Source organism: Rhipicephalus microplus, chromosome 3 (assembly GCF_043290135.1).
Source record: "Rhipicephalus microplus isolate Deutch F79 chromosome 3, USDA_Rmic, whole genome shotgun sequence".
NCBI classification, from domain to species: Eukaryota; Metazoa; Arthropoda; class Arachnida; order Ixodida; family Ixodidae; genus Rhipicephalus; species Rhipicephalus microplus.
Window position 1 is genome coordinate 103,899,842 of NC_134702.1, and position 15,915 is coordinate 103,915,756.

The following is a 15,915-nucleotide window of genomic DNA, read 5'->3' on the forward strand; positions in this document are numbered from 1 at the left end:
GGACTTGCCCCGGACAGCGTCGGCTTAACTAAGACGGTTTGGCGAAGAGTGCGGCAAAGGTGACAGAGAGCGCGATCGACAATACATAGCGGATGGCTGTGCTTGCTGGTGCGCGCTGTCACGTCGAGTGTCGAAATGAGGTCGTGAAAAAGTCGGTGCATAAGTAGGGTATCTTTGTTCACGATATGGACAAATGCGGTAAACATATCCAGCTTCTCGGCAATTGAAACACAGTGGACGGCGGTCGACTGTGTGCCACAGATCTGTCTTGCGAACGAATGGTCGACTGGTATATGCACCCTGGGCGACAAAGTTGCAGTTGTCGGCGGAGGGTAGAACGGCGGGTAGAACTAAGTTTCAGTAGGTGTTTATATTGTGGAGTCGTCGTCGTTGGTGGCTGAGGTGATGGCGGTGGGCTGTGGGCTGGTGCTGCCGGTGCGTCGTAAGAATGAGTCAGTGCAGACGAGTTGTGCGGCACTTGCCACGGACGACGGGTGGCTGCCACATAGTTAATGGACTGCTGGGCTGGTAGTGATTCGGGCTGCGAAAATACTTGCCTGATTTCTTGCCGCAGAACTTCTCCAACTGAAGCCATCGCACGTTCTTGCGGAGTCACAATGAAGCTGCGGATCTCCACACGAACAACCTCGCGAATAAGCTCACGCAGAGAACCGTCACTGCCGGCCGCCAGAGCAGAGGCGCTGATCGAGGCGCCGTTTGGTCGGTCGTAATAGCAACACCATTGCAGTAGTGTGCGCACGATAGCTGTAGCCTCTTTGATGAATTCCGCAATGGTCACCGGTGGATTACGAAAAAGGTCGGCAAACAGCTGTTCTTTGACGCCTCGCATCAAATGGCGGAGCTCATTGGCTTAAGGCATGTCAGGGTCAGCCCGTCGAAATAGACGGGTCATGTCCTCTGCAAGCATGGTGACACTCTCATTCGGTTTCATAACACGAGGCTCGATGAACTGCTGAGCGAAATTGTGGTGGTCGTTGTTTGTGAAGGTGCTGGAAAGTTCCTGCCGAAATATATACCATAAAGACAGTGTTGGCTTGTGGTTCTCATACCACGTACGAGCGCTGTCTGCTAAAGCAAAATAGGTGCGTGAAAGCTTTAGCTCGGTGCTTCTGCGGTTCGCCTTGGTGACTCGTTCATACTGGGCTAACCATTCCTCAACGTCTTCATAAGCCTCACCATGGAATGTCTGCGGAATCTGAGGCTGCTCAAAAGTCAGCTGGGAAGCACCTTCAGTTGCCATCTCTCTAGGCGGAGTGCGTTCGCGAAGTTTCGGGTCGCGGAGAAGTCCTGAGCATCAGTCGTAGAATCCCAGCACCTCTACCAGTGTCGCAGCGTGGAAAGAACAGGACACAAGGCTTCGTTTCGGCGGAAACAGCAAGGCTCTGTTCGCACACATGCACGAAAACGGAAGAGTTTGGCTTTGCTTTGCTTTCCTGGATACACGGCACGTACCTACTTTGGGGGATGAACCAAGAATGCAAAGTAGAAACTGCTAAATGTTAGTTTAGGTAAGTTATGAAATTTAAAACCAAAAATAAAGAAATGAGATGGCAATAATACAAGAAATATTTCATTTAATTACAAGCAAAATGCTTTTGTGCCTGTATTCCAGACTGCCGTGATAACATGACGAGAATAATTTTAAAAAATTAAGTTTTAACTTAACAAAATGACAAATAATTTTAAATACCAGTTAAAAATGGTACTCATTGAGTAGTTATAATGAAACAGCACACGGAATCAAAGGCACCCTTGTGGCTGTATCTGAAGCCTGAGGCACCGAGGCTTAAAACACCTTCCTCCGATAAGGTGAAGCCTATTTTGTAAAAATGGTAATTATATGTCGAGTTCCGATACGAGAATATGTTCCACGTGACAAAAAGTAATGTGCGATACTTTCCAGTTTTCCGCCGCATTGGCATAAGGGCAATATCGTCAGAACAGCCCTGTACCAGTAAAAGTTTAAGGGGTGAGACACGACATTGAAATCTGGGGATCATCACTTGTGATTGTCGAGAATGCCTCCACTGCGAAATCCAATGATATTTTAGGTGAATATATTCCGTCCACGTGGTTATTGCTTCCATCATATAGCTGTGTGGGTAGCTGATTTTCTGAACTTGATAGCGGTGAAGTATTCTACCACCGGTGGAACCTGAATTATTGGGAGATCTAGCGATGAGCTGGCTAGGGCGCCGGCCATTCCATTTATTGTTAACGCATAGTTACCTGGTACCCATACTAATTTTACTACTTCAACTGAGACCGAACTAAAGATCGTAATGGCACGACGGCACGAGAGGTATGAGAAGTTGTAAGAGCTGTGCATACCGGGAAGGAATCAGTAATTATTATTGCTCTGTTCTCATTCCTCAGAAGTTTTCGCAGTGCCATGATGACTGCCATTAGCTCCGCCTCAAAAACAGGAGTGAAATCGGGTAGCCTCACGGCAAATGACCAGCCAAGTAAATGGGAGACTATTCCTACGCCTGCCCTTTCTTGATTGACGGAAGCATCTGTGGCATTCGCGCAAGGTCGCCTTCCTCGAAAAAATGTCAGAAACAGCCGGTCACGATGCTGGCTTCTTCCTCCTCTATTATGCTTACGGCTAATAATCGTGACAATATGTCAAATGTTGTCCAACTAAGGGTCAGTTTAATGATTCACTTCATAATTTTAAAAATTGTATAAGCACCTCTTATTTAGGATATGCTTTTTAAAACTCTTTTATTCATACCAAGACACAATGCTTTGGACACAATAGCTGCTTTGTAACAAGTTTTTTTTTACTTATCTGGCAGGCATATCAATTTATTCAAATAAAAAAACTTTGATGAATGAGCGAACCTACAAATATTTTGCGGGTCTCAAAGTTTGTTTAGGGAGTAAATAAATGAGTATATATATATTTAAACTCAGAGATGCTACCAAATAATTGGTAACTTACTACGCAGGTTGTGTTGTCAGGCAGATTTTCAAGACTTCCGCTCGAACACGTCCTTGTGCACCCAACTGCCACCTGGGAAGATATAACGAGTCAGAAACAAGACACAGGCTGGTTTTCCGATAACAATTAGAATCATTGTCCACTACTTGCATTATGTATAATTCAGGCTTCTTTCCATACAAAGGCTCAGTAGTGTACACTTATTTTAGCCGTTAGATCACCTAAACAAAGGTCGCAGAGGCCCGAAAAATACTGCCCATATTTATGAAAGTGCGACAAATCCTTTGTCGAAGTATGCCGAAAAACAGCGCGACGACAAACTCAACTACAGATGTCGTTCAATAATCAAGCTTTCATTATTTCTAATCACTGCTGCGAGCTGCGAGTAGCTTTTTCGTTGAGTTCAACAGCAGAATTTTGTTTTCGCCAAAAAGCCGAAGACCAAAGTAAGGGTGTCGCGGGCAGCACGTTGTGGTTTATTTAGTTTCTTTGCATAGATGGCTAAGCTCATTTTGCTTGGACTCGACCGAAGGACTGAAGGGGGGAGGGGTGGCTGTGGTGAAACACAGCCAACCCCACTCCCTATTTAACGATGAACCCAGTGCACGACTATGCATACGGCGAAGCGTTATGGAAGCTGGAAATAGGAACCTTGAAGAGACAACGAAGAAAAAAAATACGAGTTTTCACGTATTAGCGAAGTACCATTTCGGAATCTCCAAGGCAGCACTCTTACCACGACACGACGCTTGGTAAGCGAGAAGACGTGCGAAAATAAATTGTGGGTACCGACGCCACTTTGAGATTTCGGCAGAAAAAAAACGGAGACTTCACTGATTTAGGAGGTGTCAACAGGGTCCCACTTACCTTCTAATCGATAGAAATAAATCACCCTGGTCTCTGTGGGTGTCGATAGACACAGCAATACGACGATTGAGAAAATTTATTGAGCCAGTGTTGCGAAAAGAAAAAAAATATTTTTAAATTTTTGACTTCACGGCTGGAAGTTTCGGCAATAAATCAAAAAATGAAAGTTCAGCTTTGACTTTCCTTGCTAATAATAAAGTTATGATAGTGAAACTGATGGTATTAGAGTTCTTAGAGTGGAGTTTATCATTGTAAAACAGGTCGTAGTGTTTCTTTAGTGTCCCTTCAAACCAGGAACGACGACGAAGTGATTCTGGCGTAGAACACTGCTGTCACTATCTGTAATTTTTCACAGTTTTTCTGCGACTCTGTGGAAGACACCGTTCCAGTGACTGCGGCGATGGACGTGCATTCGCCTGGACTTCCATCGCAACCATCGACGTCGTCCGCAGCTACCACGAGAAAGCGTACGGGCCACCCGAATGATGCCGACAGCGAGGACACGCTGATTTACTCTACGGCCAGCGACGAAAGCTCCGATGAAGGCGACTTTGTGCCTGTGACAAGGCGGCAGCGAAAAAGAAGACTAGTGATGCCGTCTCCAACAACAAGTAAGAATGTGACGACGACGCGAGAGCCCACGATATACACAATTCTGTTTGTGCCGGTCGATGCGGCTCATAGTCTCAACCGGCTCAATCGTCAAGTCACGTCTAGGTTTCTTGAGGAACTCGCCCAGGGAGAGATCGCGGACGTGCGGATCAATGGCCGTAAGAATATCCTCGCCGTAGACGTCACTCAACGAAGCACATTGGAAGTGCTAAGCAACGTCAAGATGTTGGATGACATCAATGTTCACTCATATATACCTGATGGCCACGACTCTACGGCAGGCGTCATTTACGTTGTCGACATTTCCATCAGCGAAAGTGACTTTGCTGCTCTCATCAAACCGGTGTCTGCAGAACTTACTATACTGCAAGCTCGTCGCCTTGGCCAATCACGCTGCGTGAAGCTCGTGTTCAAGGGTGACAGCCTTCCATCGCAAGTCAAGGTCGGCCATTTTCGACACACAGTGCGACCCTTTGTACCGAAGCCCCTTCAATGCCGGAAATGTTATAGATTGGGGCATGTCAGTGCTGTTTTTACAAACCTGGCTGTGTGCTCGCTATGCTCCGAATCACATAGCGCAGACGCTTGCCAGGCAGAACTTCGAAAATGTCGAAACTGTCATGGCCCTCACGAAGCATCGTCAAAAGATTGCCCAATCATGAAAAAGGAATTCAAGTGTTGAGGCAAATGGTCCGGGATGACTCAACTCACAGGGAGGCCGCTGCCCAAGTACGACGCCGGCGGTCTCGTCGCCGAAGGCCCCTGAAGAGACTCAGTGCTGAAGCAAGGATTGAACCTCACCAAACGACCGCCGGCATACCACCTCAAGCGTCAAGACACGCCGAGAACAAATCCTCCAAGCAAGACAAAAGCATCACCGGCTCGCCTGCAGCATGGCCAGCACTGCCAACGATAGACCCACCGTTTGAGCCACCGCATCGCTCGTCTACAATCTCTTCGGAACGAGAATGCGGTGATAGTCGCGACAAAGAAATCGTAGCCACGGTAAAGGCCCTTATGAATACCATTCGTATGCTCCTCACTAGCATTGACAGTCCGGCTGCAAAGAGTGCACTTCAGTTAGTGGATGCGCTGAAGCCGGTGCTATCAAGTCTAGAAAGGCACCATGGCTCCGCCTCTGCAAGCCTTTCGTAAAGAGGTCAAAGGAGCTTCGATATTTCAGTGGAAGGACCGAGGCCTCAAGCCCCGCATTTCTGATATCCGGCAATTTGTATTTAAAAACCAGTTTTCAATTATTGTTATCTGTGAGCCAAGGCTACACAATGCAATACGACTATCCAGGTACGAAGCCTTCAAGTCCGCTACCTGCAACGAACAGAGTAAAGTCATTGTACATATGAGATGCGACTTTACCTATATCGAGCACCATGTAGCACATCACGATGACAACCAGTATGTGTGCTTGACAGTTAAACGTAGAGACCTCAATTGCACTCTTGTAGGCGCATATATGCCACCTTCAAACGGTTTTGAACCTGAAAGACTACGTGCACTGTTAACAGCCACACCTGGACCGTAGATCATCACCGGAGATTTCAACGCTCGCCACCCACTATGAGGAAGTCAGAAGACAGACAGTCGCGGAAGGCAAGTATTCTCCTTTGCTCTGGAGCAGCAGCTGCTTTGTGTAAACGACAGAAGCCCAACGTTTCTACGGGGAACGACATACAGCAGCTGCCTTGACTTCACATTTGTGTCACGAAGCCTAAATGGAAAGGTCAAGTGGTTCGCAGACTATGAAACTCATGGAAGCGACCACATACCAACTTATTTGAAGATCAAGGGCCTGGAAAAATCGCCAAACTACGACACTTCGACTCGCATCGACTGGACAAAGTTCAGGTCACTGACGGAAAAAAGGTGTCAAGAAAATAAAACGCCTCCTCTTGGCACCCTCGAGGACATGATTAGAGGTGCTACTCAAGAAGCGATCTATCATATTCAACATACTTCAGATTATTGTCAACATCAAGCGGAATTGGAACGGCTCAGAGCAATCCGTCGTCGCGCAGAAAGAAGATATAGACGCACTAAGTCCATTCACAACTTGAGGGAGGCAAGGCGCCTACAGAAAAAAATTCAGCGGCGAATCATTTCCCTTCAATCTTTTCGCTGGAAATATCTGTGCGAACTTTTGGATCTACACAAGTCTTTGACGCAGACATGGAGGATTGTCCGTGGCCTACGAACATCGCACATCAACATCGCCCCTTCAAGTGTCTTTCTCTCCACCAAGGACACACCGAAATTGAAGTAGCAGAAGAATTCTGCATGGAAGTTGCCGGTCATGCGTCCGCGTGCACCACGCACCACCTATAAAATGCTCCAGTTTCTAGAGATTCAAGAATAGACACCTTTTTCTCTCTAGAGGAACTACAAGCGGTCTTGACGGCACGCAAACGATCTTCATCGCCTGGTCCGGTTGGGATCACGTACATGGCTCTTTGCAACCTCGGAGAAGCAGCTCGATGGGTTCTTCTATCCGCGTACAATGACTCGTGGAGCAGCGGATTTATCCCTCATTCATGGAAATCCAGCCGCCTCGTCCCTGTGTTTAAACCAGGTAAATCTCCTCTGCACTTGACATCTTATCGCCCCATTGCGCTTACCAGCTCTTTCGGGAAATTGATGGAGAGGATGATTTTGACTCGCCTAGAGTGGTACCTGGAGCACCACGAGGTATACCCTCGTGCTATGACAGGCTTTGGGCGTGGGCGGTCCGCAAATGATAACGTTATAGACCTGGTCTCATCTGTTCAGCATCAAAAAAGACTGAAACGTTTATCTGCAGCGTTGTTCTTGGACGTGAAAGGTGCATACGATAACGTATCACATGAAGCCATTTTGGATGTCATGGAAAATGTTGGATAAGGGGGTCGGGTTTACCAATGAATCCACAGCTATCTGAAAGGCAGAACCTTCTTTGTACAGACGGAGAATGGCACAACAACGCACCATTGCAACCGTCGAGGTGTGCCTCAAGGCGGTGTTGTTAGCCCCACACTTTGCAATCTAGCGCTAATCGGCCTGGTTGACGCACTTCCAGAATCTGTCCATCTATTAATATATGCAGATGACATCTGTATCTGGGCGTCAGACGTAACACTCCTTCATTTGCGTGCCCGGCTTCAGATAGCGGCTACAATAGCGACAAAGTACCTGGAAGAACGGGGACTAGAGCTGTCATCAGAAAAATGTTCGCTTATAGTCCTCACGCATAACGCTATGAGGCCATATGTTATTAAAATCAACGGACACACGATCAACTACGTGAAGACCCACTGATTCCTCGGAGTCATAGTTGATCGCGACCTCTCCTGGAGCCCTCACATCGCCCACATGAAAACTAAACTCACCATGATCACCCACGTACTGAGGTTTCTTGCTGGAAAAACGTGGGGTGCATCGGTACGAGCAATGCTCCAACTCTACACTGTTCTGTTTCTCGGTTATATGCGATACAGCTTACCCGTGCTTTGCGGGATCCAAAGAACAAACTTGCGCGTCCTCCAGTCGATCCAAGCCCAAGCCCTGTGAATATGCCTTGGTCTCCCGAGATGCGCGTCTACAGCAGCGACAGTCATCATTGCGCGTGATTATCCAGTCAACGCATACATCCGCGTAGACGCTTTGAGAATGCACATAAGACATTTCGCTCGGCTTCCATCTCATCACCTCGCCTCACTTCGAACTTCCAGGCCCCACTCAGCGTTCAGCGCAACTGTAGCTCAGCATTGCGCAGTGCTTCCGTTGCACTTCACGCATGCAGCACAGCCGCCGATACCATTATGGTGCCTACACCCACTCAAAGCCCTTCTTACAATTCCTGGCATCCAAAATAAGAAAAAGTTGTCGCATCTAGCCCTCAAACAGGCCACATTACTTTTCCTGCAAGAGAAGCACAACGGACGCCTTCACATTTACACGGATGGCTCGGTGTCTTCAGTAAGCTCTGAAGAGGCGGTGGTTATTCCCGTGAGGCACATCACAATTAAATTCATGACATCGCATTTGACCAACACACTTGCAGCCATTCGTTCAGCTCTGGAGTTTGTAGTGAAAGAACCTTCGGGAATTTGGTCGATTTTCTCGGACTCGAAGGCATCTCTTCAATGTCTTATATCACCCTTTCGCCATGAACCTAATGAACAGTTAGCAGCAAAAATAAGGCTTCGTCATCACCAAGAAACTGAAAAACAGCACAGCATAGTGTATCAGTGGATACCAGGTCATTGTGGTATACATGGCAATGACCACGCAGATGAGGCCGCTAGATCTGCACACGATGGTACCCAATACACAGCCATTCCGTTCTCAAGAACCGACGCAGCTACAAGACTTCGTTCGCTTGCACGTGACCTCACACTGGTCCAGTGGAACTCAACAGACTTCACAAATGCGCGCCTGCATAACTTGGATCCCTATCTGCAGCTTCGTCTTCCCCCAAGGATATCTCGAGCTGAGAAGACTCTTCTATGCCGCCTGTGGCTTGGAGTGGCCTTCACGAACGCATAGTCTTATCTCATTGGGATGGCCAGCTCTCCTACATGCACTTACTGCAGTTGCGAAGAAACCATCGCGCACCTTCTGTGTGAGTGCACCCATTTCAACGCGCAAAGACAAGAACTCACTGCAGCTCTGGATAGACTAGACGATCGGCCTTTGTCGGAACAAAGAATTCTGGGTCATTGGCTGAGCCCATCCTCAGCCAAGAAGGCTTTGAAAGCTTTGCTGCGCTTTTTGCGGACAACTGGCCTCAGGGACAGACTTTAGTGTCTTATACTCTTTGATGTTGCCTTTCCTCTGTCGCAATTTTTTATAATTTCTCCCTCTCTTCGCAACATTTCTTTTTAACGTCTTTCATTCCCCTCACCCCTTTCCCCAGCACAGGGTAGCCAGCTGGTCTAAGAACTGGCTAACCTCCCTGTCTTTCCGCTTAAACTTTCTTTCTCCTTCTTCCTCCCTTCAAGCCACCCGCTTTACTGACGATATTTCAGCGCATTGTACTCGACATGGACGGAAGCGATCAGTGAGGTTTTCTGCCTATTCTGTGGTGAACATTTTTTAAGGGCTCTCCTGGAAAGCTCGCAGCGTAGTGTCCTACAAATCTCGCATAATGCCTCGATTTGTTGTGTTTTTTTATCGGTCAAAGATGCACCAGCTGCCCTTCAAAGTACTGTTATGATGCATAATGCTACATTTTTTTAGTTTGTACACTTCGTATGAATGATTGATCATTGCACTGAATTTACGAATAGTATTCTGCGTGAGTTCTAATGCTATCCTTCTATTGTTCGCGCGTGGATGAGGGGACAGCTTATGTCCATAGCAGTAGTGGAACATCAGGCAAGAAGGAGACATTTACACGCAGAAAATAAGTAACCAATTATAACTACAATTACATTCTTCTAAATGTAACACAATACAGTCGTCAATGACAGCCTAAATAAAATGACAGCATTTACACCAATCTACTACATTATGTTTTTGCTACTTTCATTTTCCATGGGATTACCGTAACACAATTATACAACTTTGCTCGAACTACAACAACGTGCTGAGGATTTCATAGTATAGAGAAAACTGGAGGCTTGCGTGAAGGCTGGTAGACCTACTGCGGTTTCTGTGATAAACTGAAACATTTTCTGAGCATTCAACACTTGTTTTTTTAAGTTGCTGTCACTGATCCTTGCATGTTGTTTCCTCGTTAAGGTGCTAGCTGATACACTGACCACTCCCTCAGGGATTTGGCTGTCGGGAAGGGCAATATGATGACCCTGGAACACCTTGCGCGCAAGCTCGTAGATGGGCATTGCTTTGATGCTATTATCCAAGTCCTCTATGAAGTAATGCGCACCACTGTTGCTGGCACTCGGGTAAGTAGGGGTAAGTAAAGCTAAAGAAAAGGTGAAAGAATAAGCTTTGTAATAACTTCTCGTCAGACACACTGAGGGTCCTTAAAGTGGTCGATTATTCTGCGGGACGATAACTGCTGCAGAATACTGCATACAACATGACTTCGGAAAGGAAAAGTAATTAATTACTGGTAAATGATTTGAAGAAAATTCTGTCGAATTGCCCGGGATATTACAGTTTTTTTATGTAATCAATTATGTTGCGAAAGGTTCGAAAGAGTAATTGATTAAAAGTAATAGATGGTTGTGCCGCATTACGTAAGCATCTGGCAATAAGGTAAAGTTACAGTAACAACACTAACTACTTACCGCTCTGTGGACACTTGTATTTACGACGCCATGCAGGCATATATCATCTGAAACAAAGCCAAAAAATTGTGTATTGAAAATATGCCCATAAATTCAAGAATATACGGGCTATAGAAAACGCAGCAAAAGCTTAGTATCTTTACAAACGAGGCAACCGCCACTGCTCTCAAATTCAGGGACGATTGCTGTTGAAAGAGTCATGGGTTATGGAACGGGGTGCTTCCTTCCGGATACACGAGACTTTAAAAGCGCCAGCCTAACAGTCCTGCGAAAAAAAATGCGCAGCTTGCACAGAGTAGTTCGAGGCAAGAACTAAGGAGAGCTGGTCAGCTGGTCCTGACTTGACTAGGCACAGGCGAAATCACACACCGATGCTCGGTATTTAAGTGGTGACATTGTAACGATCTAGTGTAGACGACGTATTGATAAGCTGTTATTGGAGAACCGCTTTGAAATCAGAGCAGCAAGATGCCAAAATATTTTAATTATCCTGATTAGGCTACCTCTATAGACCCTATTGGCATATTTCAGATGTCTTGATTAGCTTGCAATGCCAGACAACATGACTTTACATGAAGTCTATTTACAGTAGTTTGATTCTGTGATATTTACTCTAAATTAGTTTTAACTTGACCCATTTTGCCTAGCACTGCATGGCAACCTGTATCACATGTAGGCGCAAGGTAGGTCCACTAAGCATCACAACGTCTTCCAATGTGGCACTGAGAACTGGTCTATTATAAAAAGCATCTTTAAAGACAGCGGCTGCATATTGCAGTGCACTGAGATTTTAGAAGTGCAGAGCCGAAAGGGGAAATTATTAATTCAGAGTTACAGCGCAGAAGGCATTTTAAATTTCACTTGAGTGCTCCTCAAACAGATCATATTACCACTGATCCTGCTTAGCACGTCACGGTGAGGCTGGTGCCAGATTTCCCATGGATAAGCCTCAAGCTTTAAAATCGCCGGAAAAACAAATTCGATGAGTGAGAGTTGAGTTTAGTTGAAGGTCAAGCAAAAAAAGGCAATCAGTGCAATCTACCCCATCAACTATGATGCAAAACATGCACCATCGCAGTGTTACTGTGGTGAAATGAACTACCACTGCTCCGAGTACCAGTATTTAAATACTGTTGTACGTAAAGGAGAAAGAAGGGGCGGCGGCACAAGCACGAGCCGGGATAACAAGGACCATCATCCTCATCATCAACATCATTATCATCACCACCTCGGGGGCTGGCTTGCTCAGCTGATCCCTGGACTTTCAACGCAGCCAGACGATCAGGTCCAGGTCCCCTTCTTCGTTTCTCACACTTCGTTCTGGTGCCAAAACTGTCGACAAGGAGATTTAAGCTGCGCTATATGGTGAGGACCTGGAGGCAGACTTGACTATCGCCCTCGAATACGAAGATCGTGTCCTATGTGCTCAAGCAACCGTTCGCCGTGCAACCACACCGTGGCCGCGAAGCCCACCCGAACCCGTCGTAGTCACATCTACCCAACTCGGTAAGCCTCTCGCCTACACATCAACAGCCGCCACGACATCGTCTTCGATTAGCCTTTCTATCTCTCTCGCCTCGACATCGAAGCAGGCAGCTACTTCGTTTTCATCCGGTCGGTTGACTCCTCTCGCTCCTATGTCCCAGCAAGTAGAGACTCCAATGTCAACCGCCTTCATGACACCTCTCGTCTCGGCGTCGCACCATACAGCGACTTCGTCTTCGTCCGGTCTGTCAACTCCTCTCTCTTTGACGTCGCAACAAGTCGTGACTTCACCGTCAATCAGCCACACAACTCTTCTAGTCTCGTCGTCCCAGCAGACCAGGACATTAACTGCTCTACGCTTACCAATTGCAACGCCAGTATCTCGCATCTAACTAGCCCAGGTTACGCAGCTTGTCTCGCACAAGCCTACAGAAAACGTACCTCGTACCCATCCCCACTAGTTGAAGAGTGTCGGTTACACGCGGGAAAAACTGTCACTGTCCACGCGATCCACGGTGCTTGGATGCAAGGGCTCGTTCGGAAGGTGCTCCATGGAGATTTCGAAGGCCAAGGGAAATAACGGGCACACCAAGTGCATCAACTACAAAGACGTGGTTTATCTTGGCCTGAACCACAACTTGTTAAAGCACTCCTACTTGCCAGACCCCAAAAGACAAATATATGTACTATCCGTCGTGTGGCACAATATACCCCCTAGAATTGCCTCATGGAGAATAACACGTGGAGCTCTACTTCTTGTCCCACAGAAGCCTCAGACCTGATCCTAGTGGTAAGGTCTCTAGTTCGTCTTTCCTGAAGCCCAAGGAAGTCGACAATTGGGAGTGCGAGCGGAAGAGCTGCTTCGAGCCACACTAAACCAGGTTCATTGACCCCATGATGATCTACGACAGCACCAAACATTACAATAGCATGGCGCCTGACGCCAGAGACCTGTGATGGATATACTAGCGCCACACCACACAGCTGCAGCACTACTCCAAGCACCTCATACAGGAAACCGGCGGAAACAAGGACTCTTGTGAAGCGGAACACACTGTGATCGACAAGTCGTCGGGAGATTCCTGCATGATGGCACCAAATACACCACCATGGCTGAAAATCTCGCGTCCGTAAACGTAATCTCGTTGCACGCCGTCGTCCGAGATGCCGTACTGGGCACCGACAATGTGCTATCGGCAATAGCACGCGTGGACGAACCTCCGCTGCCCTCGAAAGTTGACTACATACCCATCCTTGCCGAAGTCACTACGCGAGGGCTACGCGAAGGAACCAAGATACATCAGCATTATCGTTGTCCTCGTAGAGCGAGGAAGAAGAATCATCACGAATTCAGGAGTCTTCATTCCGATCGAAAGCATCTGCGAGCCAGGCGCACGATCAGGACCAGCTGACAGAAAAGGTCAAGCGGAGCTTATTCGTGCCGCACCTGCAGAGGCTCGACATGAGACGCCAATAGCAGTCAAAGGGTAGCGATGATTATCAGGAAGCCTTCCGAATGTATAGAGCAAGCTAAAGTCAGACTCGTCCTAATACAAGTGACACAAGAAGTGCAAAAGCTCCTACTATAACCTGAAGATAGCAAATAACATGACGGCGAAGTCATGTACATACTACAGTTTGAAGGGACAGCTTCTCCCGCAAGACAGACCGGCACCTCAATTAGCTTCGTCATTGACGAGGTCCTTTTTCATCGCCGTGTCACACCTTCTAGTAGATGCACTAAAAGCCTGACATCGACAAGCACTGTCAGATCATCTCTGGGTCCCGTCGTGGTGGTCTAGTGGCTAAGGTGCTCGGCTGCTGAACCGCAGGTCACGGGCTCAAATCCCGGCTTTAGCGGCTGGATTTTCGATGGAAATGGAAATGTAGGCTTGTGTGCTGGGATTTGGGTGCACGTTAAAGAACCCCAGGTGGTTGAAATTTCCGGGGCTCCCCACGGCGTCTCTCATAATCATGTGGTGGTTTTCGGACGTTCACCTCCACATATCAATCATCTATGGAAACGCTGCCAAAAGGAGCGCTTGTTGCTTCCACGTTCGGCCCACAAAGCGGCACTGAAGGCTCCACCACGACTCCACGTCGGCGACGTTGTCCTGGCGCGCGACGACTCTCCGCCAGTAATGTGGAAGATGGCTCACATAACCGAACTGCTTCCCGGCCGTGACAACATCGCATGAGCGTGCCCGTCTGAGGTTGGCATCCGGCTCCAGAATAAGGAGACCAGTGCAAAAACTGTACCTTCCCGAAGCAGGCAGTACTTCAGAAGTTTTTGTGGCCACGGGAGTGTGTTGTAAATGAAGGAAAAAGAAGGGGTGGCGGGCACGAGCATGAGCCACGGGCGCTGGCTCGCTCAGTTGATCCCTGGACCTCCAACGCAGCCAGACGATCGGGTCCGGGTCCCCTTTTCGTTTCTCACAAATACGATCGCCATAACCTGTGGAGATCGTGCTTCGGTGCATGGAATAGTGTGCTGGTAAGTCGAAAACTGGGCTTGTCACTAGGGCCAGTAGAATTTTAGCAATAGCATCAGAGTTGATTACGCTGGTGGTTTAAAACAGAGGTGTGCAACCTGCGGCCCACGGGGCCAGCTTCGCGGTAATATGCGTCACCGGGACAACTTCAGAACCCCTGCTCCTCCTAGCGTAAATCCCTATCTGAATACCTATGTGGTACTTGTGATCTAAAATGAAACTTTGCTTCTACATTATTTAGTTAAACGTGTGACATGAGTGCCGAAAGTAAACGTAATGCCTAATCGATTTTTTGCATGATTGTCATTCCAATTGACAAAATTTCATTGTTTGGCCTGTTATAGGTCATGCAGCCCTCGTAACGACGGCTTCAACCAAATCGGCTCTCCGCCTCAGAAGGGAAGTGTAGGTATAAATTTGCACGTACACTATTTTGCTTGATTATGGATATCAACATACGCAATGGAAAAACACAAGAAAAAGATTGTGCGCTTCGACATTTCGTCTACCCTACATTTCACTTAAGTAGGATTTTTGTCATCGGCAGGAAAGTAAGTCTTGACTTGAGCTGCTCACCGGCTTGCGGCTTGTGGCAGCGAGATACGATGTAGATACCAGTGACAGTGCACCAATCTTTTATGCGAATTCATTGGGTTACGCAACACTGCAGGGTGGATTGGCTACGTATTTGTGCTATGTTTGGTGCATGCTTACCGTGAGTGAACATTCGTTTAATATTAGGCGGTGTGAGATGTGAAACCAATCTTGCAATTCATGACAAAATAAATAAGGTAGTAATTATCGATCAACGTTCATTAGTATTTCCGATGCCAGGCGCTTAACTATATGTACCACAATTTGCAAATATTTTTGTGAAACTTTTTAAGCTCCGTGTGGCTACGCGACTTCCTAATACCAAAAATACGGAAATGTGCGATAATAATATTATTATGAGGTATATATTTTCTGTGCCAGCCATACGTTCTTCACATTGGATAAAAAAAACAGAGGACATTGATTAGACGCATGTGCTTCGGCCGCTAAAGGCAATATGAGCAAAATTTTCATCTCTTCGCTATTCCAGGTTGTTAGTTTGTTAGTATAAGTGTGAGTATTTGTGGTTGAGTGCACTCCCTAAGCTCGTTTCGCAGATTCCATGTGGACGTTGAATTCAACGTAGGTGTAGGCGTTTGTGTTGGTGTTGCTCACGGAGGAAGGAAAGGTAAGGAGAGGCCCTCACGTCACT

The 15,915-nt window shown here is 47.1% G+C and overlaps 1 long non-coding RNA gene across 1 annotated transcript in view; it reads left to right on the forward strand.

The window, feature by feature from the left end:
• Positions 1–15,076, forward strand: part of LOC142803277 (uncharacterized) — a 49,024-nt gene extending 33,948 nt beyond the window's left edge. The window contains exons 2-3 of the long non-coding RNA XR_012894038.1: positions 10,181–10,344; positions 15,014–15,076. This is a non-coding gene — a long non-coding RNA (uncharacterized LOC142803277). The remainder of the gene's footprint in view (positions 1–10,180; positions 10,345–15,013) is intronic.
• The last annotated feature ends 839 nt before the right edge of the window (positions 15,077–15,915 follow it).